Source organism: Nelusetta ayraudi, unplaced genomic scaffold (genome assembly GCF_046127955.1).
Source record: "Nelusetta ayraudi isolate G7.1 ecotype Tasmania unplaced genomic scaffold, CSIRO-AGI_Nayr_v1 ptg000079l, whole genome shotgun sequence".
Lineage (NCBI taxonomy): Eukaryota > Metazoa > Chordata > Actinopteri > Tetraodontiformes > Monacanthidae > Nelusetta > Nelusetta ayraudi.
The window spans coordinates 3,322,012-3,347,500 of record NW_027466129.1 but is presented as its reverse complement, the minus strand read 5'-3'; the positions used below and the strand labels follow the sequence as shown (position 1 = coordinate 3,347,500).

The window sequence follows — 25,489 nt, the reverse complement described above, 5'->3', positions numbered from 1 at the left end:
ATGCACCTTTCCTAACATAAATAAATGATTAAAACAAAGAAATAAATGAACTAAAAAATAAAATAATGAACAACAACACAAAATCAAAAACCAAACCAAAAAGAGACAACCCATTCAAAACAAAACGAAATAAAAATAAAAGTATTAAATGAATAAATACATAAATAGACAAACAAAAATAAAAACACACAAAAAAAAGACAAACACAAATCAAAAGCCAAAAAAAAGAAAACATTCAATCTTTTAGTGCATCAGAAAAAAATAACTTATTGTTTAAAATAGCACACAAAATATTCTTGTGGCACCAGATTTTTTGGAAGAAGAAGAAGAAGAAGAAGAAGAAGAAGAAGAAGAAGAAGAAGAAGAAGAAGAAGAAGAAGAAGAAGAAGAAGAAGAAGAAGAAGAAGAAGAAGAAGAAGAAGAAGAAGAAGAAGAAGAAGAAGAAGCTCGAGGATCCTTAAAAAAAAAAATCTGCGAGACGACAAACAAAACTTAACATCTTCAAACGCATTTTCTTTTCGCTATTGTTCATCGAAGCTCAAAGCGCCATCTGGTGGTCGGCCGAAGAAAAACTGCGCTCGTCATAATCATCGTGACCATGGGACATTTTTTATGACTTTATTTGTTTTGCAATTTTCCTGGTCTGGAGTTTCTGACGCAGGACGTTCTGTCCCTCCCAGCCATCAGCCTGCCGGTTGACCCTGCAACCCCAGCAGCCGGTGGGGTCATTGTCAGGGTCAGGGGTCGCGACCCCTGCAGATACCCCCTGTCTGACCTCCAGGGGCCGCCAGTTCTCTTTGGCTGCTTTGTGCTCCACACACAGAGGTTCTCACGTGAAGGAGAACATTCAGCTCTGGGTTCTTCATCATCATCATCTTCATCTTCATGTCTCGCACTAATGAGTGGAGTGTTTATATTTAAAGGAGTGACGCAGGCAGGAAGCAGGAGGAGGAGGAGTGAAGGGGGTTGCTGTTTATCTTCTCTATCTTCTCACCTCCTCCTTTTCTTCCTTCTCCTACTCCTCCTTCTCTTCCTACGTCTCCTTTTCCTCCACCTCATCCTCCTCATTTTCCTCCTCTCCTCCTCCTCCTCCACTTCCTCTTCCTCCACCAACTTGTCCTACTGCCTTCTTCCCTTCCTCCGCCTCCTCCTCTAGTCCCATTTCTCCCGTTTCTTTGCCTCCACCACCCCGTTCTCTTCGTTCTCCTCCCCCTCCCCCTCCTCCTCTTCCTCCTCCTCTCCTCTGGATCCTGGACGTGGGAAACGGAGGAAAGTCCCCCTGTGGTCCCTGAGGAGTTCTGCCTCGCCCTGGAATGACGGCGTGGACCTTAACTTGAAACATATGGACTTTCTTCTTCTTCTTCTCTCTCTCGGAGCCGCCCCGTCTGCAGACCTTCTCCTCACTTTCCGCCTTACAGGGAAGAACCGGTGCTGGAGCTCAGCTGTGTTTTGTTCTAGTAGGATGAAGCTATTCCATGATGGGACAATTGGTCATTGCTCGCAGCCACTGTGTTCACTCGGCGCCCTCTCCAGGCTTCCCCATGCCAGTTTGACCTCTTCAGACTTGTGCTGCAGCGGCGGTCGAGTTGTTTCGGTTTTATTTCGGTGTAGTTTCAGTTTACCCTCCAAGTCGTAAACACATTTTAAAACCTCCTCGCTGACTCACGCCCGACTCCCCCTTGTGTTATCATCGTTGTCGTCGTCTCTGAGGATTCTGTCTTGTTTTGTTTCTTCGCCTCCTCGTTTTGTGTCTCGGTCGGTGAATAAACAGCAGAGTCACGCTTGGAATTCAAACCACAATATGAAGCCACATTATCGTGTCTGTGATGACAAACACCACTCACACGTTTCCACTTTGTTGCGTGCAGTCCTTGTTTTGTCGCCTGGTGGGACGTGACCCTGGGTGTGTGTGTGTGCGTGTGCGTGTGCGTGTGCGTGTGCGTGTGTGTGTGTGCGTGTGTGTGGACAAGAGTCCTTTGTCTTCTCATTGGCATGCAAGCGTTGTCCCTGTGTGGAACACAGAGGAGGGATTCTCAGCAACGTGTAGATTGGGCAACCACCACCGACCCCCCCCCACCCCTATCAAAGGCTCCGCCGCCGACTGGCCCCACCCAGCTCAGGGTAACCGAGCTAGCGGCGGCGAGTAGCACCTTTTCACGGGAGGCCGACTCCCCCCACCCCCAAATTAATAATCTGTGAGCCCATCCAAACCATCCCACGCTACATTAAGCACGCCAGAGCGCCGTTTAGCGGCGGCGGCAGCGAGCTAAAACAAACATCCAGGCGACGTCGCTCTCTCGCTCTCTCTCTCTCTCTCTCTCACTCCCTCTTTGGTTCTTTCCCACAGAATCAGAGCCTGTTGCCTCGTGGGAGAAAACAAACACACATTTCGGGCCTCTTAAGTTAATCTTAATTAATCTTAATTAATTATCTGCTAATTTCCCTGAATCATTCGCTCCAGTGCTGCTAGCTCACTAGCGAGCTAGCAGAAGTTGGAAGTAACACAGTGCAAATATTTTGCTACTGTATTTGAGTAGATCTGTACTACTTGAGTGTCTTGAGTGTCTGTACTTTTTAATTCGACTTGCTACACAACAATACCTGTGCTTTGTACTGCTTACATTGTGAAAACATGCTGGTTTCTTTTGTGGTTTAAAGTGTTTAAAGGATTCTTTTCAAAATCATTCACTTGCTATTACCGTTGTTGTTACTTAAAATTGAGCAATTTGAACGCCGCTGTTGTGTAGCATAATGTAAATGTGGATGATACTTTTAGACAGGAGATCATTTTAGCACCTCAGCTAACTTGGTTAGCCATCATCTCTTCTTCTCGGGTTCAAATTCCTCCTGAATTCCTGTGCCGCTGTTTCAAGCAGATGACATGAGATATAAAACAGGAAAAGCGATTTAAAGCAATCAGATCAGTAAACCTGGAGCTTTTTTGCTGAGTTTCCTCTGAACTTGGGGAAGTGAAGTAGCAGAACACGGCCAATCAGCGACACCAGTCGATACTCTGTGATCCGCTGTGATTGGACAACCAGCGAAGAACTCTGAGGAACCGGGGGAAAACTCCTCGGTAAATGGTTGCCATCCATCACGGCCGCTTGTCTCCGTCATATCGGCCCCGTCGGACGTTTAATTGAAGCGGCGTCGGGAGCGAGAACTTTTTTTTCTCTTTCTCCAGCCGAAGCTTCAGCTTCATTTCAGCACTTTGTTCCCGCAGAGGGGGAAGAAATCGATAGCGACCTCTGGAAAGTTCTCCGTCTTGCTTGCGGATAATTGCATTAGTTGGCCACTGTAAAAAGTCTGGCTGCAGATGTTTGGCATGTTGTTGCGACTCGGACACTCCAGTCTGCTGCTGCCTCTGCTGCTGCTGCTGTATCAATCAGGATTATTGATATTGATTAGCACCAAAAAAGCACCTGCTGGTGTAGCCGACCGTAAAAAGAATAAGTAAGAAAAAAAAAAAGATAAAAGTTTTTATTTTTGTTTCATGGGTGCTGCTGGAAGAAAACGTCTGATCTAGCGTCTGATGGCATCGGCTACCAATTTTTTCAATGGTGGGGCCACAATGGGTTCTAAATTTTGACAGAGGGGCCGGAGCAGCAGCAGATGGATGTAGTGTTTTAGTGAGCCACCTCATAGTAGGAAAAAAATGTAGTTTGCAGTTTTGTAGTTTGGCCATGTCTGGCCTAGAACCACCACCAGAACCACCTAGAACCATCCCAAAACCACCCAGAACAAGCTAGAACCTCAGAGAAACATCTAGGCCAGGGTTGAGCCAACTTTTTGACTGGTGGGCCACAATGGGTTGTAAAATGTGACAGAGGGGCCCTAACAGCTGCAGATGGATGGAGTGCTTTGGTGAGCCAAAAATCTATCATGGGATTATGTAGAAAACATGTTGCTTTAATGTCAACTGAATGTCAACCGGCTGCTCTGCGCTGCCACCTATCTTCACCATCTTTTTATTAAAAAATAAAAAATAAAATATTTCACACGTCCGTGTGGGGAAGAGCCCCGAGATAACAGCTTGAAAAGTGGAGCCAATCTGGAGTCATCAGATTCATCAAATTCATTCACTGACACCATCCAGGACTCTCCAGGGTGGGGGGGCCCAAAAACTTTTTTGCTTGCGTCGTCGTCTTTTTCACTTTTGCAGCATCCGGCAAAAAAAGGAAAAAAGAGCGAAACTGCAGCTGCTGCACGGAACCGTCGGTGGAATCACGTTTTGCTGCACGTTTGTCAGGGTTCAGTGGAGCAGCGCGCCAGGCGTCTGTCTTCTTGCGTGTGTGTTTATGTGCGTGCGCGTGTGCACGTGCGGGCTAAGTCAGGTTGCTGCTCTCGGAGCTCTTCAAAGGACCCGACAGAATAAAAAAAAAAAATAAAGGAAAAAAAAAAAAACCTGCAGGATCCTAATCGGATGCTGCTCAGACTCCACATTGTAATTACGTCTCGGCAAATTCCTGTCTGCAGAAGAAGTGTGTGTGTATGTGTGTGTGTGCACTGGTGGGCGGAGGCTGCTGCGGCTGCTCATGTTCAGTCGTTGACTCTTTGGGGGGCTTCATAAGCTGCGTGTTAGATCACGTTAACATTATGTTGAGGCTATTCACGCTTGTGTGTGTGCGTGTGTGTGTATGCGATGCTGTTTGCGATATTCACACACAGATGTTTGCTGTGTCTGTGTGTGTGTGTGTGTGTGTGTGTGTGTGTGTGTGTGTGTGTGTGTGTGTGTGCAGGGCTTATCTTCTCCGTGCCTTTCTTACCAAGTTTCTTTGGTCTCAATTGAATGTGAAAGGAAATCCCATGTCTGCAGGCAGCGACCTGTGTGTGTGTGTGTGTGTGTAATGCCTTTACCATGCCACAGTGGATTAACGGCGCAGTTTGAGCCGTCACACTGGGGCTGTGAAGGGGAGATTCTGGGAGCGTGAACCCGCAGGAGGACGAGACACGGAGATCCAAGGAATTTAAAACAACGGCGGCGGCGACAATGACGACAAAAATGACGACAAAAATGGGAAAACAAAACCAGAACCAGAACCAGGTTTAATTCCGCTGTCATTTCGGTCTGCGGCGTCCGCGGAGACGAGTCGATCCTCTTTAGAAACGCGGCCAATCGCACCAATGAGAACGGAGAGGAGGCGGAGCTAGTAGGAGAGAAGGGGCGGGGCAGCTGTAACAGTTGCATCATCGTGTGCGTCACGGCGAAACACGTGCTACACAATTTGTCTCGAGTCAAAAAAGGGACGTTCTCCTGCAAATTTACTGCGTAAAAAAATCGTCTTTTACAATTTCAAAACTTCTGCATCTCTCATCGCCAGAACGTCCTTCAGAACGTCCTTCAGAACGTCCTTCAGAACGACCTTCAGAATGCTCCTCTTTCCTGTTAAAGCCGCAACTACACACGCAGATTCCCCATGTGAAAAAAAGCTTCGGAGGAGATTTCTTTTTTCTCTCGGAGGACGTGCAGCGCTTTGATGCGGAAGGTCGTGTTCTAAACCGCTGGATTTGATTGACAGGCGGCTGAACGGCGGCATAACAAGCGGCTAATTAGCCAGCGTTCAAATCCAGCCAGCTGTCACTCGACTTAGCCGAGGAGAGACGGCGACGGAAGACAGAAATCCTCTCGGACAGAAAATCTAAATCTCCGCCGCGACTCATGTCGTTTTAAAAAGTGAAAGTTGATTCAGTTTTCCAAGTTCATCAGAAGGAAGTGATGTCATTGATGACCAGGGGATTCTTTTTTCTTCATCAGGCCTGATGGTCATTTGTTAAATTCTTACTAAGGAGCCTGTGAAAAAGCAAATAGCAATTTTTATTTTGAAGAAGAAGACGAAGAAGGAGAAGAAGCGGGAGATGAAGAAGAATAAGAATGCTTTTATTTATTCCACATTGGGGAGATTTGCATGGTACAACAGCATGTACAGTGCAAAGAGAAGAATTAAAACGAGTGTAAAAAATGAATTCAAAGGAAATCAAGAAATAAAAAAATATACAACATTCCATTGGAATTCAATTGGATTTTTATTTTTGCTTCCTTATTATTTCAGACCCTGTGACTCACAACCGATTGCTGATGATGTCGGCGGTTGATTAGTCGTATTAGCCTGGACCACACAGGCCACCTCGTTAATTCTGATTGACCAATCAGGCCAAGGCAGCACTTTCAGATCGATTCCCATTGCAGATCAGGAAGTTTGCTGTTTATCTCAAGAGTCTTAATTGAACTGAAAAAGTGATTCCATTCAATTGGAAACAAGTCTTTTGATTGAGTCTTTCAACTGTGGATCGTCTGTCTTCCTGCCTGCAGGTGAGCAGCAGCACCAGCAGCACCAGCAGCAGCAGCTCTCCAGGCCTGAACACTGACCCAGGTGAGATTCATCATATTCCATCGTCTCTACTTCACCCCACCCCTCAACCCTCCATCCCCGAGTCTTAAAACAAACCACTCCAGATCAATAATCCTCCTGCTGACTGCGGCTCTCTGGAGACACAACTGTTCAAGTCTTCTCCATGTTGTTGCTCGAATGCTTTATTCTATCTAGATATTTTTATGGCCACGCCCCCCTCCTGGGGGTTCCCCACCTCGACCAATGGGGCCTCATTAGCGCCATCTAGTTGACTCAGATCGTCTGTTGTTCCTTTGCAAAAAAAAAAGACCCGAGCTGCGTTCACAAACACCAACAACCAGAAACCGTTTGGGACTCGATTAAAAAGTCTCTCTCTCCTTTCATCCACTGAGAAACTTTTCTTTTGTGTGCATGTGCCTGTGTGTTTGTGTGCCTACATGTCGCTCTTTTGGTGCCGCACACTATGTGTTATTGATGCAGGCCAGCAGTCTTTTTGTGTTTCGGCTCTTTCATACACAAATATCACAGAACCAGTTCAGTCACACACATATCCATGTGTTCATTCAGACTCACCCAGAGCACCAGAGTTGGTGGTCCAAGTGTGTGTGTGTGCGCGTGCGTGTGTGTGTGTGTGTGTGTGTACAGTGTTGATAAACAGGAAGTGGTGTGTGCGATAACCGCAGGGATTCAGGAAGTTTTTCAGCCGTGATAACAGCCAGTGGTTGACACTGTTTGTCGCTAATCACTGGATCTTTTCATTTTGCTGAATCCTGTTGTTTTTTTTCCTTTTTCCTTTGTAGACGGAATTTTCTTTTTCTTTTCTGTTTTTCCTTGCAGTAGCAGCCGAGTCATAAAACACTATTAAACCCTTTGCTTTTTGCCCCCCCTTTTTTTCTTCTTTTTTTTTTTGCTTTTCTCATTTAAAGGCCCTTCATGAATCCTGCTCTGAGCAGCGCTGGTGACGGCTGCGCCTCCTAATTAAAGCCTCTAATTAGAGAAACGCTGTTTGCTTTGAGCCGCAACCCGCCCGCCCGCCCGCCTGCTAAATGTGCCGCTCCGTTATTCCCCCCCTTTTTCCTTTTTTTTCCTTTTCTTCGTGGGCAGACTAAGAGAAACTTATGAAACTCTGAGGTACGTACACACACACACACACACACACACACACACACGGCCCTGGGGGGAGGTTGCAAAGAAAAGCTGGAGTCAGTTTGGCAGAAGGCGTCCAGTGTGTTTGCATCTTTTGTTTCTGTGTGTGTGTCTCTGTCTGAAGGGAGCTGCAGCTGTGAAGGCTGAAACACACACACACACACACACACGCTGTCAAAGCGAGCGGCTCGTCTGTATCGCTGTCAGTGAGCGTCGCTTCCTCCCGAAAACTCTCTGATTATTTTCATTTTTTTTTTACAGTCGAGTCGTTCAGCGTTCAATGCCACCCGTGGCCACTAGGTGTTGCAGCTTTTGCGCCGAAACGGGCTAAGCCTATCGGGCAAACTACGGCCCAGAGTGTCATATGCGGCCCTTGAAGCTTTTTAATCTAGCCTGCCAAAACTTGAAGACATGACATTAACAGTCAGTTAGTCAAAGAGTAGCTGCATTTCATCCATGTTTTCAGTGTTTTCAGAGTCATTTCAATAAAGAGTTAAAAAGACACTGATTTAGTTGGAACTCTGCTTTGTTTCATTTTCAATTGTCATTTTGTCTACATATCCCATGATATATTTTTTCCTCCTATGAGGTGGCTCACCAAAACGCTCCGTTCATCTGCTGCTGCTCCGGCCCCTTTGTCACATTTTACAAGCCACTGTGGCCCCACCAGTCAGAAAGTTTTCCCACCCATGGTCTGGACGGTCCAGGGATGGTTCTTGGAGGTTCTAGGTGGTTCTAGGGGGTTTGGGGTGGTTCTATGGGGGTTCTCGGTGGTTCTGTGGTGGCTCACCAAAACACTCCATCCATCTGCTGCTGCTCCGGCACCCCGGCAGTCAAAAAGTTTGCCCAGCCCTAGTCTAACTGCTGGTTGTCACGTAGCGCTGATTAAGAGCAGAGCAGCAGCAGGAGGAGCTGGAGATGCACGGGGATTAACAGCAGCAGCAGCAGCAGCAGCAGCAGACGGGAAGTGGGAGCTGCCACGCTGTGATGTCACTTCCTGCTCTAGATTCAGCCAAACTTGTTTTGTTCCTACGCGTCTGATCATCTGACTGTCAGTTTTTCAACCTTCTCCCTGGACCTTCGTTCTCTCGCTCTGTTTTAAATCAAACTTGACGTGTTCACACTGCCCCCTGGTGGCTGGGAGGTGGTGTTGATGATCAGCCTCGGCTCGGTCGCAGAAGTTTAGGCCACCACCACCGCCGTCTTCTCTACCGCAGTGTGTTTTTGAAATATTATATTTTCCTCGTATTGCATTTCTGCTCGATTAAGCTGTCGCCCAGCCGGCGGACGGCGGCTGTGATGGATTTTATTTACCGAATGCGGCAAAAAAGAAAAGAAAAACGAGGTTTTGTGCGGAGGCACTATTAAACGGCGGCGGCTGATTCAGATTCTACTTTGTCTCGTGCCTCACGAGGCGTCGAGGGGTTTTAGCGTTTGTTATTTCATGAAACATTTCCCCTGAGCATTCGCAATCAGGCCCATTCATCAAAGATTCAGTTCATTCACACTTTTTTTTTCCTCTTTTTTTTTTTTACCTCGTACAGTGAAGCTGCTATGCTAACTGGTTGTTAGGTGCTAAGGACGATAGCATTAGCAGCACCAGCGTCCCCCAGTGGTTTGGAAGGAGATTCACGCCTGTGCTGACAACGCGCTTTCCACTTCCTGACGTGTTTATAAAACTTCTTCCTCTTCCTCTTCTTCTTCCTCCTCTTCCTCTTTGTCTTCTTCCTCCTCTTCCTCTTTGTCTTCTTCCTCCTCTTCCTCTTCGTCTTCTTCTTCTTCAGTTTCATAGGCTGCACGCAGCAACAGTCACTTCTTGTTGTTATTCATTTATTCTTTTTTAAAAAAGAAGTGCATAATTTTTGTGTTTTTTGTAAATAAAGTGTGGTTGTAAAAATCCAGAGCTTGCGACTGTTGCTGCTGCTCCTCACCTGCAGGTTAGGGTTAGGGTAAGGTCCAGAGTTGAAAGACTTGATCTAAAGACTTGTTTTCTATCGAATTAAATCACTTTTCAAGTTTAATAAAGACTCCTGAGATAAACGGCAAACTTCCTGATGTGTGAGCGGAATCGATCTGGAAGCGCTGCCTTGGCCTGATTGGTCAATTAGAGTTTGAAAAAAGTGACCTGTGTGATCCAGGCCCGACTAATAACTCCAGACATCATCAGCAATCGGCCACCAGTCACAGGGTTCGAAATAATGAAAAAGCAAAATAGAAATCCAATTGAATGTTTTATATATATTTATTATTTCTTTATTTATTTTCTCTTTGCACTTCTTTCAGTTCTTCTCTACACTGTATGTGCTGTTGTACCACGCAAATGCATGCTTCTTCTTCTTTTCATCTTCTTCGTCTTCTTCTTCTTCTTTTTCTTCTTCTTCTTCTGTCACTTACATGTGGAAGTGGTTTGAGTCCAAACCAAACAATGTGGGTGTGTTATTTCGATTTCAAGAAGTTTATTTTTTTCAAGCTATCTTTAATCAGTTGAAGTTGGATTTCATTTGGCTCTGATTCTGCAGTCAGTGCTCTGTTTTTTTTTTTGGGGTGTGGTGTGTGATGTAATTCTGCTGCTGACAATCTCTGGAGCTCACACTGAGGCCTCAGTCACATAAAATTAACCTTGTGAGCAGCTGGAACGTCGTCGGCGATTCCTTCCAGATCCCCCCCGCCCCCCGGCGTTCCTGCAGGTCTCTGATGCTCATGGAATAGTTTCATTAGCTGCGTTTCCATTACAGTTTTCCGCCAAATAAAAACGATATTCCTAAAGTTTTGACGAAGTACAATTGCGATTTGCGGGTGTTTCCATTGAATGGTGTGAAGTGCATAAGACGTAATTCTGGTCAAATCTCGTCCCGTCGTCAGATTTTTCCCTTGATTACTTGTAAAAAAAAAATATTCCGTCTCCTCCTCTGTCCAATCATAACGCACCATTTTCACTTAAAGTGAACTGGTCACGTGACTCCGTACATCACGTCCAATCACGTATAAATGCGACAAAGTGTTTCCACAACACTTTTGCGATGTACCTCTACAGTATATGGATACGTCTAAAAACGTCAAAACCTTTAAGCCATATTTGAGAGGCTTTTCCAAGTTGAGGTGTTTCCATGACCACTTTTTTTATTGCCATATTTAGGTTTTGCTTTCTCTCTGGTTTTAAAAGCCCAGAAATTCTTCGTGACTTTGGAGACATTCCTCCTGTGTGAAGTCACTGAGGCTCTGAGGCTCTGATCCGGGGAGCAGCCCCTCATTCTGCTCCCACTTCCCCCCGCAGTCGGGAAGCTGGGGATGGCGTTCCGACTGGGACCAGCCACTCCGACCCCTCCCAGGAACGTCGAGTGGAACCAGATGGAGGCTGCGCTGGTCTGCAGCAGCAGCAGCAGCAGCAGGTCTCAGCAGCCCCAGGCTCCATCTGCAGGCTCCACAACAGCAGCAGCAACTCCTGCTGTCGTCCCTCAGCTCCGCCTGCCCCCAGGCTCCGCCCCATCACCTCCTCACTTCCTGTTAGCCCTCAGTCCTGGCTGCAGGCTCTGCCCTCATCGCCACCTCACTTCCTGTTAGCCCTCAGTCCTGGCTGCAGGTTCCGCCCTCATCACGACCTCACTTCCTGTTAGCCCTCAGTCCAGGCTGCAGGTTCCGCCCTCATCACGACCTCACTTCCTGTTAGTCCTCAGTCCTGACTGCAGGCTCCGCCCTCATCACAACCTCACTTCCTGTTAGCCCTCAGCTCTGCAGGCTCCTCCCCCTCCAACAGCTCTACTTCCTTTTAGCCCTCAGTCCTGGCTGCAAGCTCCGCCCCCTCCTCCTCACCTCTCCCTGCTTTCACCCCTGAGATCTGGTTTCCAGGTTTTTGTCTGCAGGAACTCTCACCAGCCCAGCACACTGACACACACACACACACACACACACACACACACACACACACACACACAGACACACACAGAGGAGGGGGCGGGGCCTACCTGAGCAGTGTGTCCCAGTCAGTGCTTTGATTTGCCGTCGCTCTGCCGAACCCTTCAGAGGCTTTCAGCTTCAGTGTCTGTGGCCCCAAAACCAACTGATTGTGTGTGTGTGTGTGTGTGTGTGTGTGTGTGTGTGTGTGTGTGTGTGTGTGTGTGTGTGTGTGTGTGTGTCCATCCTCTGATGTAGTGACACAAAGCAGAAGTGGCCTGACAGGGAAGAGAGAGCGATATGGAGGGATGAGGAGAGGTGCTGTGTTGTGTTTGGGAAGTGGGTCAAGAGGAAGTGGACTGGTCGTGTGTGTGTGTGTGTGTGTGTGTGTGTGTGTGCATGCATACCGTACGTGAGATTTTGCAGCTGAGGTTGTGTTGCTGGTCAGTGTGGGAATTCGCTGTGTGCGTACGTGCGTGCGTGCGTGCGTGTGTGTGTGTGTGTGTGTGTGTGTGTGTGTGTGTGTGTGTGTGTGTGTGTGTGTGTGTGTGTGTGTGTGTGTGTGTGTGTGTGGATGGTGCATACTTGAATTCCGGGGGGAGGCTGAAGCAACAGCTCCTCTGTTTCCTGTCCTAATGGCCTGAAATCCCTCACAAATAAGCCCACTGACACACACACACACACAGGCCTTTCCTCATTTTAAATCCTGTTTGAGGAGGTTGGTTGCAGTTTTGACATGTGTAATCTTATTTTCCCACAGCACTTAAACACAACTTTGAACTCTTGGTGTCGTCATGCCGCAAGTGTTTAATAATGAAGTTGATTATTGTTCAAAATATCCTGATGAGAGCAGTGAAGTTGGCAGCTGAACTGGACGTGAACCTCCAGTGAAATTAAAGAGTCTTTTGTTTGGAAAAAAAACGAAACCGGAAAAAAAATCAGTTTTGAACAGCTTGAATTGCGCCGCCTGCTTGTCATTGGCTGGGGTCGCGGCCTGGTCACTCAGCCTGTGGTCCCGCCCCCTGAGCTGTGTGTGTGTGTGTGTGTGTGTGTGTGTGAGCCTGTCTCCTCCCTGCTGGCCTGCTGGTTCAAGACCAGCTGCTAAATCATAATAGCAATAATAATATTAATAATAATGTTAATGAGGTGGTGCTGAGGTTGCACTGCAGGGGGCACTGTCTTGACTTGATGAAGTGTGATGAAAAGTCTGGAGGTTCTGGAAGCAACAGAAAGAAAAATATAATAATATATAATACGAATATCTTGAAAAATTACTTTTTTCAAAACAGACTTTCTTGAACTGCTTTATGGTGAAGCTCCGCCCACTTGTGTTAGTGCTAATGCTACGTTAGCCAAGGTGAAGTCATAAAAATGCACAAAAAAAAGTCATTTCTGCACTTGAAGTACCGTCTGTGTTTTACATCATTCTGAAGTGCACGACTTTAAAGCGCCTCTAGCGCCACCTCCGGTGAGCAGCTGCTGGATGTATTTTTTATTTTATTTTTTACATTTTTTGCTCTTTTTAACGGTCGGAGTGAGACTGTTGTCGGGCCGACGCGTCGCCATCTGGCTGTTTAGATGTTTGGATGCTCTCCGACATATGGACACACACTCTTTGCGGAAACAAACAAACACACACACTCTCACTAACTGACACACACACACACACCAACACACACACCCTCAATATCCACAAGCATATGGTTCTTTGAGATAGAGTGGAGACAGACTGGGCCATTCTGCTGCCGAGCACCGAGGGCCTCCGAGTCGTCAGAAGTGCTGCCAAACTAACTTCAGCAAGCACGCACATACACACACACACACACACACACACACACACACACACACACACTCAGGCAGTTCTACCCTCCCTGCTCAGTTTCAGCAGCGGTGAGTAAAGAGGCTGCGTTCGCTCTGCTGAAGTTTTCTGAGGCTGGATGGCCCTGAAGTTCTGGATGGGAAGTCCTTCTCTTCCTTCTTCCTCCTCCTCTACCTCTTCCTCTTCCTCTTCCTTCTTCCTCCTCCTCTTCCTTCTTCCTCTTCCTCCTCCTCTTCCTTCTTCCTCTCCCTACCTCTCCTCTTCCTCCTCTTCTTCCTCCTCTTCCTCCTCTTCCTCCTCCTGGAAGGCAACCCAATGCTGATCCACTAATCTGTAAAGTACCTGTCACCTGGTCCTCACCTGTAACCTGAGCGGCTGCCTCGGGCCAATCACAGACCAGAGATCAGGTGACCGACAGCTGTGTGTGTGTGTGTGTGTGTGTGTGTGTGTGTGTGTGTGTGTGTGTGTGTGTGTGTGTGTGTGTGTGTGTGTTGGGTCAAAGGGCTAATTGGAGGCTTTGGGGCTTTTGTTTTTGTGTAAAAAGAGAAATTCTCGCTGCCCCTCTTTCACAGACACACACACGCGTCTCACATTACTGACTCACTACACACACACCTCACACACACAGTGTGTCCGCCGCCGCGTTCTTGAAACTACTTCCTGCTCGGCAGGGCTAAACTGTTTTGAATTCTCTCATGAAAATAATTTGATGTCGGAAATCAACAAGAGACTCACTGATCTGATCAGTAGAGCTCCCCCTGGTGGTTGGCTGCAGCATTGGTTAAACCCTGCCCCTTCTGTAGTAGCAGCAGCAGAGCTGAAACTTTGTAAAGTGGATTTTAGTGTGTGTGTGTGTGTGTGTGTGTGTGTGTGTGTGTGTGTGTGTGTGTGTGTGTGTGTGTGTGTGTGTGTGTGTGTGTGTGTGTGTGTGTGTGTGTGTGTGTGTGGCTCTCCGGACTGTTGTATTTGGACTGGGTCCCAAAATTCTATCATCTATGCATGAAGTGAGAGGTTGGCGGGTTTGACTCGAGTCCATTTTGGTCCCCACACACACACCAGAGAGAGAGGGAAATGCTCACTCATGCAACACATCCGCAGACACACACACTCACTCAGACAGACGACAAATACCTCCAGGTCTGCCAGAAACTCGGTGTGTGTCCGTCTTTGTCATCGGCACAGAGCCGACTCATTAATCTGAAGGCCTCCAGGAAGGAGGGATGACATGGAGGAGTGACGGAAGGATGGAGAGAAGGAAGGAAGGAAGTAGAGGGCTACCCTTCTCTCTCTTCAAGAAGGTTTGGAAAGAAGGACGACGGGGAAGAAGACGTAGAGAAGAGAGAAAGAGGAGGCGTATGCAGACAAAAGCTGCAGTACTGCAGGAAGCCATTGGGGGGCAGTGTGCAGTGGTTGATTCATCAGAGAAACACAATGAAGAAGTTTTTTTCAATCAATGACTCCATGATTTTTCCGGAGATAGTGCAACTTGGCGCTTCACCGAGAAACAGGAAGTCGTCACGATCCAGTTAGGATGGATGATGGGGCAGAAAGACTGGCTCCCCCTGGTGGCCACAGCCAACAGCCCTGCTGGAGCGGTTGTGGGGTTTTTGTGGTGTTTTTTTTTCTCGTGCGCGGCTGCGAAGGAAGTCGTTTCCTCCGAGAGCTTCCGACCCTCGTTTGTGTGTATTTCTGTATATTTTTTTTTTCTATTTTTTTGTGCGATCAAAGGAGTCGCTGAGTCAGCCAATCCTGCGGCGGCTCCTCTTTTATTATACATGAACTCAGAGGACGAGGAGTTCTCGCTGCTACTTTCCAGGAGCTGGGGATCCTGTGTGTGTGTGCGTGTTTGTGTGTGTGTGTGTGGGTGACCTCCCCCACCTCTCCGACTCGTTTAAAGACTCGCTAACATGGCAGCGACCCACAAATTCTCGCCAAAGTAAAAAAATCCCACAGACTCCCACCAGCAGGTGGCAGTGGTGGTTCCTCCAGCAGATCCCCCCCACCCCCCAACCTCACACCTCCTTGTGCCCCCTCTTTTTTTCAGACCAGTAGCCACAGCCAGTCAGTGAGTCAGGTGTTGCGCGATGAAAAACTTTGCATTGTGTTGTTACGAGTCGTTGCAACGAATCAAATCAGCGACTCGACAACTGGGTTGCAAAGTGAACGCAAAAACACACAAAGGAGGCGTCGCACGGAATAGAGCCATGATGGCTCTTTTATGATAATGTGGCACGACACAGACGCAAGCGCACACTCGCGCACACACGCACACACTCGCGCACGCACTCCCGGTCCTGATGGAGGCGCCGTGAGCTCGCAACTCCGAGTGTAAAGTTTATGCAGCGCCGTCAAAGTTAATGAAGTAGGATGTCACAGCACAAAGACAGAGAGCCAGGGCTCACACGCACACACACGCACACACACACACACACACACACACATCCAGCCGTGTAATGAAAGAGAATAGACAAATCAAGTGAAGTGACATGAAAAGCTGCAGGATAATTACAAACACACACGTCCGTCTGTCAGCGCCGCCTTCCAACTCCTGCATTGTGTGTGTGTGTGTGTGTGTGTGTGTGTGTGTGTGTGTGTGTGTGTGTGTGTGTGTGTGTGTGTGCGTGTGTACGTGTGTGTGTGTGTGTGCACGTGCGCTGTGCTGGTGATGACAATGTGTGTGACTAAATGGCGGCCCGTGACAAATAAGTGTTTCCTTTTCATTTTGCCGAGCGCTGCCGCCGGCAGCCGAAGTGTTTCCTCATTCAGAGATTCTTGGGGAGCATCTGGGAGGATTTAACTGCAGAAAGAAATTATTCTGCTCAGATTATCTTCCCTCAGAGCCACGTTGATCAGCCTGGGTATGTGTGTCTGTGTGTGTGTGTGTGAGAGAGATCCCAAGTTCACACTCCTCCCTTTCAACTGTTCAAACATTTCCAGAGAGCTGGAGGAGGATAATGAAAGTATTTTTTTCTGAAGATTTTGTCTTCTTCTTCTTCTTCCTCTTCTTCATCTTCTTCTTCTTCTCCTTCTTCTTCTTCTGCTGCCTCCACGCCTCCGTATTCGCTGCAGGCAGGATTTTTAATCTCCGGATCATTTTCATGTCCTGAATCAGTCGCTGTCATCGTTTCTTCTTCTCCTTCTTCTTCTTCTACTTCTTCTTTTTCTTCTTCTGCTGTCGCTGCATTCTTCTGCTTCTCGCACTTCACTGCTTTCTCTTTTAAAAAAAAAAAAAAAAGTGCAACAAGCAGCACTTTTAGCTCATGGGTGGAGGTTTTTTTCTTTCCCTGCAGTTTGATTGGCTCGTTCTCGTGTCCAGTCGGTTCCAGGCGAACCAATCAGATTCCTTAACGCAGATTTATCGATAATAGATTATTGGAAGTAATTGTGCCCCTTTATTCCGAGTTTAGGAAAAATGTTGCATTATTAACAACATGTCTGGCTGCTGCCGTCGTTGTTCATTAGTTCTTAATTTTTCTAAGGGGCTGTTTACACAGAGACAATTTTTTTTAAAACCGCACATTTTCGAAAACACTCTCGGGGGGGAGGGGGGACGTGTTTACACAAAGCCGTATTTAAAAAAAAATCCTGTTTACGCGGATACGCTGGAAACGACTAAAGAAGCTCGCTAACAACATTAGCGCCATGGAGAACAGAACGAACGATGGCTCGTGAAAGGACAGTGTGGATAAACGACAGAGTTGAACTTCTGCTTCGAGTTACTTTACAACACAAAGCCTTAAAAGCTCCATGTTAAGGTTGACTGGGAGTCGTGCCAGTAAAAGTTTGTTTTAGTCATTTGGGTTTCCTGCCTCAATATCCCAGTCCGCCGAGCCAGAAGACAATCAATAAAAAGTAAAACAGGAGGTTTGCAAATCGCTTCGGTTGTGTATATTTTCACTTTGCACACAATCCACCATGGATACACAAGCACCGTGTGTTATTTTTTGCAGTTTGTTGTTATGGAGGTTAATGGGAAGACTGCAGGCTGGTCATTATTAGTAGCAGTAACAGGTCCGCTGTCCGACGCTGTGGTTGTTGTTGTGGGTGCTCGTCTGCACCTCACGGTGGCTCAGGTTGCAGCACAGGGGGTGGGGTTTAGACCTGTGACGTCAGCGTTTCCAAAAATGGTCGCTTTCTGCATCCGAGCCAGGCGGCGTTTTCCAGCTGATCGACCCTCAGGAGCATTTTCGATTAACGTGCGGTTTTGCTGTGTGCGGTTTCAGAGAAACTCGTCTTGGTGTAAACCGGGCCCAACGTTGTGCCTTTTATCGCCTCGTTGTTCGTCTCTCACCTCTGTTAATGAGCATAGAGCCGCTGATGATTGTGTCCCAGGATGCCGAGCGGCTGTGAGAGAGTGTGATGTAAGCAGTTTAAATTCACCAGGGTAGGCGGGCGGGCAAGCAAGCGAGCTGCCGTTAAATCACACCCAGAGAGAGAGAGCTGCTAACACACTCCTCTGTTTACCAGGTGTGTGTGTGTGTGTGTCTTTGTCTGTGTGTGTTCACCCCATGGTTCTGATGGGTTTTCACTGCTGAGTCTTAACGCAGGATAAAAGACTCGCCCCTCTGTCTCTCCCTCTCTCTTTTACCCTCCTATGGTGAGCTCCTCTCTGATTGGTCGACGGCTCATCAGCAGGTGGATCCTGGTGTTGTGGGGGTGTGGGGCAGGTGTGTGTGTGGGTGTGTGTGTCGAGGGGGTTCTGGACCCCTCAGTGGGCCGGCCGGCTTCAGGTTCCTCAGAAGACGTTCTGATGAAACCTGGAGCAACGCAGCGTCTGATTGGCTGAGGATCTGTTCCAGCTCCGCCCACCTCAGCTGGCAGCAGCATTCAGGTGTGTGTGTGTGTGTGTGTGTGTGTGTGTGTGTGTGTGTCCTCCCTGGATTACCTGCTGTGTGAACAAAACACCTTTGGGCCCCAGTATGAATGCACCAATCGCAGCTGCGATCAGCTGTTCAGCTTCACTGCCTGCATTCCCATCGTGTATCCCCACCCCCACCCCCACCCCCTCCACCCCCTCCTCTTTTTTTCCATTTGGTTTCGATGTAAATGTAATTATTTTCTCCCGGCCGTCGACTGGATGGAGTGGGAACCTCTGGGTTTAGTGTTTCAGCAGGTTGAAGATAGGGAGGGGTAGGGTGGGGGAGGGGGGAGGGCGTGAGGAAGGTGTTTGTTCAGGAGGGAGGGGGCAGAGGGGGGAGGAGCTGCAGGGATTCTTGTTCCTCTTTCAGCTCTCTGGAGTTCCTCTCACTTTCATCCTTTCTCTTCTCCGTCTGCGGCCCCTCCCTCCCTCCACGCACGCACGCGCACACACACACACACACACACACACACAAACACACACACAGACTCACACACACACACACACAGATGGATGAAAAGAGAGTCCTCAGATCCTCATTGCAGCCATGCAGTGCAGTGCAGCGCTCAGGCCTGACACACCCCTCACTGTGAGGGCACACACACACACACACACACACACACACACACACACACACACAGGATGAATTAGGGATGAATTGCACCCTGAACTTGTATTGGTCGGTTGCAGCAGCAGTGAGGACAGTAAAGTGTCTCTCCTGCTCTGGGGATTTTAAATCCGCTTCTTTTTTTCTGTTTCTTTAAATGCGTTAAAACAAACGTGCAGCCAGTCGCAGCAGATCCAGTCGTTCCTCCTGATGAAGTCGTCTCCACAGTTTGTCAGCAGAGGTGGTTTCATCCTCTGCAGCCTGATTGGCTTCCGGCTCAATATGTATTTATTTTTTCTAAATATCTAATCCTTGTCTGTCTGTCTGGGCTGGATTAGTCTGGTCTGGTCTGCTCTATCACTCTGAGCTCCTTTGATTGAGTCTGAGCGACGCTGATTTTGGATCCACATTTATTGTCTATTTATCTTTCCAAACTTGAAGGAACCTCAGCCTCAGACTTGATGGATTTTTTTGTTCGATGCAGCCGTCTTCCTCAATAGCTCCTCCCCTGTGTGTGTGTGTGTGTGTGTGTGTGTGTGTGTGTGTGTGTGTGTGTGTGTGTGTGTGTGTGTGTGTGTGTGTGTGTGTGTGTGTGTGTGTGTGTGTGTGTGCGCTCTCCTCCAGGCCCCACCAGGCCTCCTAATGACCAAATTTACATAATTAACAAGCTGAAGCGTGGCAGGCTGCCTCAGACACACACACACACGTGTAATCGGCTTCTTCACACCTTTAAAAAAGAAAAAAAGAACCTCGGCCCTTCGCTAACAGAGATGAACTCTCCCCCTCTGGAGGTTCTTGTATGAAGATCCTCATCAGACGAAAGAAAATGCATCAGTGGAAGTTTTTTTCTCTTTTTTTCCCTTTTTTTTCAATCCAGAAAAGCTTCCAAAACCTGCCAAACTAAAAGAAAAAAGGAGGGGGAAAAAAAATGACCATCTGGAGCTGAAACATTTGACTCGTCTCGACTTGAGTCTCTGCTTTTAATGTGTGTGTGTGTGTGTGTGTGTGTGTGTGTGTGTGTGTGTGTGTGTGTGTGTGTGTGTGTGTGTGTGTGTGTGTGTTTGTTATTTTGTTGCTGTTGGCAACATAGTAAAGTTGAAAGTCTTGACAGGAAGTGATGCCAGCCTTTAGCCCCACCCCTTCCTCCTCTTCAGCTCCAATTAAGGTGAAGTCAACCTGCTGCGGCGGCGACTTCACTTCCTCCCACCATGACGGAAAAAAGTTTCATTTGATGAAATGAATCGTTTTGGAACACACTTTGATTTAAAAAAAAAAAAAAAAAAAAAAACCTTTAACGCTAATTTCTCTAAAAGCAGCCGACAAAAAAAGTTGCCGCAGCTTATTTTTTTGACACAAGTGTCAGGGGGCGCTAATTAGCCCCCTGCTGGCGGCTATGATGAATGCAGTGAATGCAGCCGTCAGTCGTCAGCGCTGCAACACAAAGACGCACAAACTTCTTTGTTTCTTTCAGTCATTTCAAACTAAAAGAAAAGAAAATCTCAAATCTGGCTGTCGAGCAATTTTAGTTCTCTCTCTCCCTCTCTCTCCCTCTCTCTCTCTCTCTCTGTCTCTCTCTCTCTTTCTCTCTCTCTTCTCTCGTTCCTGCTTTGGGGGAAAAAATGAAAAACCAGCCCCCCGATTGGCCGAGACATGAAATAGTTTGTAATTGCTTTGCGCCGGGCCGGAGAACAAACGACACATTGGAGGACAGATTGGCGTCAATGTTAATGCGGACGTGTGTGTTGCTGATGCAGCTGACCTGCGACGACAACCGCAACAATCTGGGTCAGTACCCCACACAACCCCTCCCTCATTTGAATCACACTCCTGCCCCCTTGTGGACAAACGGTCTTCGGCCTTCGAACGTGTTTTGTTTGTTGGTTGTTGTTCAGTTTAATCGATGAGCGACTTCCTTCCCTTCCGGTATTTGTAGTATTAGCGCTACATGTGCTGTATAATACCTCTGGGCTACCAGCTCTAGTAGTGATTTAGTATTGGCCTTGTGGGCCAAATATAATCACGCTACGGACCAAATTGGCCCGCGGGCCAGAGTTTGACACCTTTGTGCTAGCGTTAGCACTAGCGCTGCCTGATCTACCTCAGCGTCCTGCGACGAGGCAGCCAGTAGGGGGGGAAATGTTTCTTTGCAAAAGGGGGGAGGAGCCAAGGACAAAAAACAGGAAGATGCTGATTGGTTTGTTCATATTGCGATGGTGTGACTTGCACTTTTGTTGCTTGTTGTTTTTCCAAGCCGGATCTTTTGACATGTTGAAATGTCGGCGGTGATGTCGGTGTGGCCGAGCCTCGTCTTTATCGCCCCCTGTCTGCTGCTCTTTAGCGGCGCTCGGACGACTGCTGATAAGAAATGGCAACCGCCGCGTCAGTGTGTATTTATTTTGTGTCTGTGTGTGTGTATTTATTGTGTCTGTGTGTGTGCGCAATGTTTCCCCGACATCCTCCTCATCTTTCAGGCCTTTTGGTCGGAACCAACGCACAAGCTGATTGATGTAGATGCTGTCGTTGTTCTCACACACACACACACACACACACACACACACACACACACACTGGTGAGCAGACCCCCTCCACACACACACTAAATATCCTCCTGACATGCAAAACTGAAGCGTCGGGATGTTAAACTTGACATCTTGTCGGAGTGGACGCCCCCGACAGGTCAGCTTTATAATGGCCCCTACATATATATATATATGTATATATATATGTGTATATATATATATATACATATTTATTAGACGTTAATTTCAGCTTCGTTTTCCCTTAGTTTCTGCTGGAATGGTCACCCTGGTTCAACCGTCTCCACAATGACGGTAACACGATACCTTATGATCTCATGACGGTCTCCAGCGTCATGTGACCACCCGAGGCGGCGGCTCCTCCTCCTCCTCCTCCTGCTTCCCTTCCCGTATCTCTCCGTCGCACTCGTCCATAACCCCCGTATCTCCGGGAGGTAACCTGAGAGGGAGGGGGGGTAGGGGGCAGAGATGGTGCCGAGAGATAACCAATGAGAGAAGGGGGTTGGAGTTGGGGGAGGGGTGGGGGTGAGTGAGGGGTGAGGGGGGCGGGGCAGCCGGGCAGGCGGCGAAATTAAAGTGGCACAGAGTGAAAGTTGGACGACTGAGGGAGGAGAGATGGGGGGGGGGGGAGATGGAGAGAAAATGAAATCAGACGACCTCGGGGGACTGGGGAGAGAGAGAGAGACACACACACACACACACACACACACACACAGAGGGAGAGATTCAGGCTTGCAGTCGTAGTTTTTATTGGAAAATGAAAGAATCAAAAATTCACCAGGTTCTCACGACGTTCCAAGCTCCTCCTGCTGCAGAAACTGTGTGTGTGTGTGTGTGTGTGTGTGTGTGTGTGTGTGTGTGTGTGTGTGTGTGTGTGTGTGTGTGTGTGTGTGTGTGTGTGTGTGTGTGTGTGTGTGTGTGTGTGTGTGCTGTCTCTTTAATTACAAAGCGGCTTCTTGATATAGATTTTAGGGGCTTTACGATGTGGCCTCGATCTCTACAGACCAGTAAATCACACGTCTTTTCCCACCGTGTGTGTGTGTGTACGTGTGCATGTCTGTGTGAGTGTGAGTGAACTCCGATAACCACATTTCTACTTGTTACGTGCTCCCTGAAATTTGATTTTTACGTGTTTTACAGTCCCCACCTTGCAGTCTTGTGCTCTGTCCTACACGCACACACACACACACACACACGCGCGCGCATGCATTCTGGCTTCCCACAGTGTGCGGTGTGTCATCCGTGCCAAATATTGGAGCTAGAGATTAGTGCTGCTCAGCTAAAGAATCACAGTCTGTCCTGTCAGATAGCTCGGCGAGCACAGTCGAGGTGACACACACACACACACACACACACACACGGCTGTAATAGAGAAAAGTGCTACCTGCAGGGTGTCTCCTCTTGTCCTCAGCATTTCTCTGATTATGGGCTCTGGCTAATAACTGGGGTCTGCGGTGATGCGGTGCTGCAGCCGCGGCGCCCCCTGTCTGCCCCCCTGGGAGCCAATAGGTCACCTGACCAGTCAGCTCTGCCGCTCCTCCAACAAGTCAGATCAGCTTCTTCCTCTTCCAGGAGCCGCTCGGGTCCCATCGGGCCTCCCGGGTGGCCAGATTTCAGAGATAACCACGCCCCCAACTCATTTCATTGGTCGCCGCAAAGTCTCTGACTTTTACCTTGAGTGCTCCAACTTTGGTGGCTGAAGGATACTCGTGACGTACGGGGTCACGTGACCAGTTCACGTCAAGTGAAAATACTGCGTTGTGATTGGATGGAGGAGGAGACAGAATATTTTTTACATGTAATCAAAGAGAAAAATATAACTACGGGACGAGATTTGGCAAGATCGTTCAATGGAAACGCCTACAAATTCCAGTTGTACTTTGTTGAAATTTTAGAAATTTAGCTTTCATTCTGCGAAAAACTGTCACGGAAACGCAGCGAGTGTCTGTGTTTGTCGGAGGCCTCGGTGACTGATGGTTGCGCATGTAGCACAGTCGATGGGAAATCAGCAAGATGACCTTAAAGAAGACGAGACGTTTCAGAGACCAATCAAAAGAGTTGGGGGGCGGGAGGGGGGTTACCTGTGTCTGTGTGTGTGTGTGTGTGTGTGTGTGTGTGTGTGTGTGTGAGTGTGTGTGGCACAAATGGAGTTTGTTTCGTAGCTTAGCGTCAGTAGCACAGAGAGAGAGAGATGAACTAAAGGTCTCTCTATCAGTTCTCTGCAGCTGGGATTCTCATTCTGTCACCACTGCTGTTTTTTGCTTTTGCATTAACAAAAAAAGAATTAAAAAAGCTCTCAAATGCACTTTCAATTCATGCACGCGCGCACGCACACACACACACACACACACACACACACACCACCACCACCACCAGTGGATACACACCCGCGAGGCTGCTTTGAGCTTTTTGCTGTTTTTCTTTTTTGCAGCAGCAGCTGACGGATGTTCTTGTAAAAATTAGAATGTGCGCAGACAGGAGAGACGTTTTTTTTTTTTTTTTTTGCAAGGCTGAGGGGAATTACACACACACACACACACACACACACAATTTAGTTGGTAATAACCTCTAAATTTCTGCTGCATATTAATAACAAGGATTTGTGGAACTAACAGCCGCTCATAATAAACTGGGTCAGATACACACACGTTTGTGTGTGTGTGTGTGTGTGTCTGTCAGTGTGTGTGCGTGTATGCACATGGCTCCTGCGACTCTGCAGGTGTGTGTGTTTGTCTTTAATAGCTGTTAATCCTTTTGACTTCCTCGGCTGAGAAACCAGGGTCAAAATTTCTATTGTGCCTGTGTGTGTGTGTGTGTGTGTGTGTGTGTTTGTCTAATTGTGTCCGTGTGTGTGTGTGAGAGACTCTGGAACAGCTTGAACAAACGCCCTCTTCCTGTGGTGTGAATATCAAAGCCTGGCTGCTGCTGCTGCTGCCACAGTTCTGCGTCTGCAGGCTACGTTGTGTATCATCACACCTGCATTTGCATAAAATAAAGCAAAAAAAAATTGGGAGGGGCTTCTGGGTGAGTGGGAGGGGTGTGCGCTGCCCCCTCCCCTTCCACCTGAAATGGCCGTGAGCTGCGCCCACAGAGGATGAGCAGCGATCAGCTGTTTGTGGGCGCAGCATAAAGGCTGCAGTGTGCTGCCAGAAGTTCTCTGAGGGCCTCTCCGTTCCTCCACCCTCCAGGGGGCGCCACCAAACAACGGCCACCGTCACCTATTGTCGTTTTCCCCACTAAACTCCCCCATCCCCCTTTCGGTTCGCCGGAAATAGCAAACAATGGGGAGAAAATCCTACTTCTCCTCCACTTTGATTGGAGGGAAGAGCTACTTGGAGGAGGTGAAGCCCTGCAGGAAAACGAAGCTACCGCGGCTAAAAGCATCACATGATTAAAACCCCCAAGATGGAAATCAACAAATAGATCGAGAAATGATTCAATCAAAAGGTGTGTGTGTGTGTGTGTGTGTGTGTGTGTGTGTGTGTGTGTGTGTGTGTGTGTGTGTGTGTGTGTGTGTGTGTGTGTGTGTGTGTGTGTGTGTGTGTGTGCGTGCGTGCGTGCGCGCGCGCGCGCGAGTCACTGAACAGAGCCGCCGCTGTTCGCTACCTCTGTGAAAGTTTCTCCGGCGGCTCCAGAAATGACGAATCAACAGATGCTCAGAAACTGGGACTCGGTTTTAATCTCCAGTCAGGGAATTCATCACTCGCTTTCACTAGCCAGTTCCTAGCCAGTTCCTTCCTGGTCACTAGCCCGCCGCTGGCCAGTTGCTAACTGATCGCTAACCAGCTCCTTGCCAGTCAGTAGCCAGTTTCTAACCAATCACTGGCCAGTTCCTATAGCCAATGGCTGGCCAGTCATTGGCCAGTTCCTTGCCAGTCACTGGCCAGCCAGTTATGTTTGCCTTCCCAGATTTTTCATCAGCTGCCTTTCCATAACATTTTTTTGCAAAATGAAAGCGATGTTTGTAAAATGTCGACAAAGTACAATTGCGATTTGCAGGTGACGAGATTTGATGAGAATTACGTTTGCTTTTGTTTGTCTAAGTTTCTTTGCTGTCAGGAATGGTTGTTCTATTTTTCTCTTTGATGACTTGTGAAAAATATTCCGTCTCCTCCTCCGTCCAAACACTTCGAATCACTTGAAGTGAACTGGTCACGTGACCCCGTGCATCACATCCGCTGACGTGTAAATGCAAAAAAAGTGTTTCCATGGCACTTTTGCGATACGCCTCTGTATGGATGCCTCTGGAAAACCCATCTCAAAACCTTTTAGCCATATTTG

General features: G+C 47.9%; 1 protein-coding gene across 1 annotated transcript in view; it reads left to right on the top strand.

Moving 5' to 3' along the window:
- Nucleotides 1-25,489, top strand: part of LOC142899935 (plexin-B2-like) — a 62,387-nt gene that overhangs the window by 13,813 nt on the left and 23,085 nt on the right. The window contains exon 2 of the mRNA XM_076043894.1: nucleotides 6,311-6,371. The gene's annotated coding sequence lies outside the window, so the exon portion shown is untranslated. The remainder of the gene's footprint in view (nucleotides 1-6,310; nucleotides 6,372-25,489) is intronic.